The sequence below is a fragment of the Jaculus jaculus genome, chromosome 16 (assembly GCF_020740685.1).
Source record: "Jaculus jaculus isolate mJacJac1 chromosome 16, mJacJac1.mat.Y.cur, whole genome shotgun sequence".
NCBI lineage: Eukaryota > Metazoa > Chordata > Mammalia > Rodentia > Dipodidae > Jaculus > Jaculus jaculus.
The window spans coordinates 6,492,029-6,496,137 of NC_059117.1; the positions used below are offsets into that span (position 1 = coordinate 6,492,029).

Genomic DNA, 4,109 nt, shown 5'->3' on the forward strand with positions numbered 1-4,109 from the left:
CTCAGGGTCTAATGCAGAAGAGGTGGCAGAAAGAATGTAAGAGCCAAAGGAAGGGTAGGACTCTGTACAATGTGCTCCCTCCAGACATAAAATGGCCTGGATATCTATGACCTCATAGTTCCTGACACTATCTACACAAGAACATCATAAGAGGAGGAAAAGACCATGACATCAAAATAAAAGAGAGACTGATTGAAATGGGGAGGGGATATGATGGAGAATGGGATTTCGAAGGGGAAAGTGGGGGGGGGGAGGGAGGGTATTACCATGGGATACTTTTTATAATCATGGAAAATGTTAATAAAAATTGAGAAAAAATAAATAAAACTACAATCTCTTTAAAAAAATGCAATAATAGTACTTAATCACTGATTTAAACATGCAATGAATTAAAAATAAAAAAAAAATTATCAAGACTATTGAGCAACCATGATCCATGACATTTATCCAAAGGACTTTAAGACAATTGTCCACACAAAAATACCAGGAACAATGTTTTATAGCAGCTATATTTATTATTGCCAAGGCATTGAAGAATCTTGACATCCTCTATAGGAGGACTATGTAACGAAACTCGGGTACGTACAGATGATGAAACAATACTCAGTACCGTTTAGCCAAACAGTTTGGCTAAAAGGATATATTGTGCACATCAAATTGCCCTCCAGATATTTATGTCAATGTCCATAATTAGTGTTGTTCTCACCTTTGGTTGAGAAGTTGCTTTTTGTAGTTGGTGGTGACTTGGAGAGACTGAAAGCTTACCAAAAGGGGCTGAGAGTAAGTGACCATTAAGTGCTCAGTACTAAACGAGCTGTCTCTGCTGTGCCCCACCAGGCCCTGGGGCCTTCGCTGATGCCGTGGAGGAAGGGCTGTCTGGGGCAGCAGGTGGGGCAGGCACTCTGGAGCACTGTCCTCACGGCCTCACAGCCGTGGCTTTTACCTGTAAGACCTGCTTGTTGTTGGACCCCCCACTATGCTGCCATCGATGGTGGAGGGGCAAAAAGGTCATCAAGGTAGAAGAGGAACTATTTGGAAAGAAGGGGTCCAGTGGAAGGGGAATTGGAGGTGGGGGAAAACACAAGTAATGAGGGAGAATGATGATCAAAACATACCAGACATGGGGCTGGAGAGATGGCTTAGCAGTTAAGTACTTGTCTGTGAAGCCTAAGGACCCCAGTTCGAGGCTTGATTCCCCAGGACCCACGTTAGCCAGACGCACAAGGGGGCGCATGCGTCTGGAGTTCACTGGAAGTGGCTGGAAGCCCTGGTGAGTACATTCTCTCTCTCTCTCTCTCTCTCTCTCTCTCTCTCTCTCTCTCTCTCTCTCTCTGTTGCTCTCAAATAAATAAAAATAAAAAACAAACAAAAAAATTAAAAAAAAACATACCAACCATGTATGAAAATTATCAGTAAAATTAGACATGTAGAAACTGAAAATGCAAGTCACCAAGTGAATGCAGGCAATCTGCCAAGGTTTTCGTGTGAAGATATAGTTTCAACTTGAGCACATACCTTACATAGAATAGGTTTGTGTCTGACATTTTAAGTAGTTACTCAACTTTTCCCCTAAGTGGCTACATTATTTTATGTTGTAGCGAGAAGTGCATGAGGGTCCAGTTCCCCATGCCATGGCCGACGTTTGGAATTCTTTTGCTATGATTAGCCTAGTGCTGCGGAGAACACTGAGTCAGAATTTCTCTGGCTTGCGCTGCCTGGTGGGTCCTGACTGATCGCGGTTATGTGCCTGCCAGCAGGCCATATACGTTCTTTGAGGTCATCTATTCCTCTAGGCTCCATTTTCAGTTGGGACATTCATCCTTGGGTTTTTGATCTGTAAAAACTTTGTGTTCTGGATATGGGATCTTTCTCTGGTTTTGTTTGCTTGTGCTGTTTGTTTGGTTTGGATGCAAAGGTAAGATTGGCTTCATATAATGAAATGAGAAGTATTTCCTTTTCTACCAGCTTTTAGGACAATTTCTGAGGTGTTGGTAGCAATGATTCTTTGCATATGCAGAAGAAGCAGTCCAGTCATAGGGTTGTCTGTGGGTAGTTTATTTCTGTCAAGCCAGAGCATCCATGTCTCCAGGTCATGAGCTTACACTGTCTGTAAACATGGGCACTGCATCTGTGGTACCTCACTGAGTGGCATGTCACTGAGCATAGAAACCCTTTGTCATACCTTCTTTGGCAGAAGGGATTTCTCTTTCTGGTGACTTATGCCTTCTTTCCTCCTTTCTTGGTTACTTTACTTAAAAGTTAAATTAAATATACGATATGAACTAAGTGTTGATTTCCTTGATTTTGACTAGTCCATTTATTTTTTTTTTTAATTTAAAGAAAAACTTTATTGAAGATCTGAGAAACAACTACTACAAGATTGGCTTTTCCATAAAATTGCAGCTACACAATGAGTTGCTTCTGTCAAGTTAATGCATGCCTTTGGGCTGGAGAGATGGCTTCGTGGTTAAGGTGCATGCCTGCGAAACATAAGGACGCAGGTTCAATTCTCAGCATCCCACGTAAGCCAGAGGCACATGGTGGCACGTACATCTGGAGTTCATTTGCAGTGGCTAGAGGCCCTGGCATGCCCATTCTCTCTCTCTCTCTCGTAAATAAATAAATAAATAAATAAATAAATAAATAAATACATGCATTAGACACAAATACAAAAATCCCCATTCTTTAACAACCTGAGCAAAGATAAAATGCCTGAGGAACAATATGGATGACTTGCAAAGGATGGGGTCTTTAAGCACCATTAAAAAAAAGAGCGCAAATGGGTGAGTGAACTGAACAGTTATACACACTGACTTGAACCTTTGGCACTAGGAATCAGCTTTTTGTCATAGAGCACTACACATATTATAAAAGTGCGTAGTGTCAAAGGCGCAGAACCGCCAGCGTTCAAAAACAGCTTTGTCAGCCAGGCAATACAACACTACAGCATGTCTCTCTGTCGTCCGTCATTGAGTACACTGGTAGAGACTTTTAATTGAAAAAGAGAAAGAAAAGAAAGGAGCTATTACTCCCTTTGTTTTCTCTTTTTAAGTTGTACACTAACATCTTCCAGGTACATCATCTGCACACGAGGAGGACGAAGAACAAGGCTGTGTTCACAGAGATCCAGGCACAAGAGCAAGCGCACGCCTCCCGCGGGCTCCCGATGGTGCCGAGGAGCAGCCGCTTCACAATCCCTGGCTCTAAACAAAGTTGCAGACTTCTTTGCCAGGTGCTTGAGGGAATCGTGAAGATAATTCTGTAACTAAGCAAGGCTCTTCTTGTCCACGGGTGTGTAGGCCAGCATTGCTCCAATTTGTGCAAACAGTCTCAGAAGCTGCGGCGCTCCATACACCTGGGCAGGGGGTGCTTCGGGGTGATCTGTGAGAACTTCAGTATACCGCAGTCTCTCAACTTTGCAGAGTAGCTCAGCGCCCAGCATTACACTGAGGTACTCTTTCTTCCTGCCACAACTTCATTAACAGCATACTCCTTATTATCTGTTTCCTTGAGAGAGATTTCTTATAATTTGCATAATCCTTCAAAATGGAATCCACATTCTTCTTCTCAGGAAGATAAAAAAGCCATTTTTGTCCGGCAATCAGGTCCCAGTCATCAACAAGCCATGGTTCAGCTCTTCAGGAATCTTTAACTTAACTGTTCATAAATGTTTGTTTCATTTTCCAAGGAAGGATCCACGAGAGCCCTTTTCCTCCGAGGAGGCGTCCCACTGGAACTGCCACCGTCTCCATTCCCAGGGGTTTTCTGCTTGCTCTTTCTGTTTTCACTGCAGCATTTTTCTGCCGCAGACCAGGTGCTGTTTCCTGGAGCAGCACCCCCTCGTCTTCCCCTCCCCATCCTGCTCGGCCTCTTGAAGTTCTCGCTGTTTCCGAAGACTGGTGTCCGCATGTTTGAGTGCTCTGAGACCCCTCACCCCAGTCTGTAGTCTCAGGCTGCTTTCAACTCAGGGTGACCCTCCTACCTCTTCCACCCAAGTGCTGGGACAGCTGGCAATTTGTCTCCTGTTTTTTTTTTTTAAATTCCAACCAGTGTCATGTAGAAAGCATTTCACTTGTGTGCCCTCTGTGGCCACCTTTATACACTTTGCT

General features: G+C 43.6%; 1 pseudogene; it reads right to left on the reverse strand.

The window, feature by feature from the left end:
* Positions 1-3,025: 3,025 nt before the first annotated feature.
* Positions 3,026-3,909, reverse strand: LOC101617077 (annotated as a pseudogene).
* Between the last annotated feature and the right edge of the window lie 200 nt (positions 3,910-4,109).